Source organism: Aspergillus terreus, genomic scaffold (assembly GCF_000149615.1).
Source record: "Aspergillus terreus NIH2624 scaffold_12 genomic scaffold, whole genome shotgun sequence".
NCBI lineage: Eukaryota > Fungi > Ascomycota > Eurotiomycetes > Eurotiales > Aspergillaceae > Aspergillus > Aspergillus terreus.
The window spans coordinates 1,333,071-1,333,834 of NT_165935.1; positions in this window are offsets into that span (position 1 = coordinate 1,333,071).

Genomic DNA, 764 nt, shown 5'->3' on the forward strand with positions numbered 1-764 from the left:
TGGGTGGTGGGAGGCGACTCGCTTGCTTCCCAGGCAGCGGTGACCAGCCTCCCACACCACACAAAGGCCCTCCCACCTGCGGTTCTCTTCCTCTTCCTCTTCTTCCTCGCCAAGTCTTGACCTCGCAAGCAACCGTGAGTCTTCCCGCTCCTTTCTGGCTTCATCTCGCATCATTTTCGCACGTCTGTTTGGTCGTCTGCATTGCACCGCATTCCTGTGTCCATTTTGTCGCCAATCATGTGGGATTCCGCCAGATGGGGCGCGTCAGCGGCGGTGCCGACCGCTAGTGGCGTCGATCCTGTGTGCTTATCCCAACGCCCTGCGGTCCCCCTCGCGTTCCTGGCCGCTTCCCAGCGGCTTTCCCCACTGCCTGGTCTCCTGTCCACCGCTTGTCAAGCTCTGCTTGGTCCCTTGCCTCCGTTCCGTTGCGTTTGACGCGTCTTGCTGCGGTGTTTTGGTGCGGCGTTGGTGGTGGCCCAGTGTTTTGGTGTTCCACTTGACGGCGTGGCCATGGCGTTTCCCCACCGCAGGTGAGTCAGACAGGTGTGGAACAGCTTTACTAACATTGGCCATAGAACAATGTCTGCCGCGCGTCGTCGTGGCCGTCCTCGCGGCTCTGCCGCCCCCTCCCGTCGTGCCGCCATCGCCTCCCGTCGTTCTGCGCGCCTTCATGGCGTTTCTCCTGCCGCCACACACAAAAAAAGAAAAACAAAGACAAAAAAGAAAAAATAAATAAATATAGAGATGAAATTAAAAAAATATTA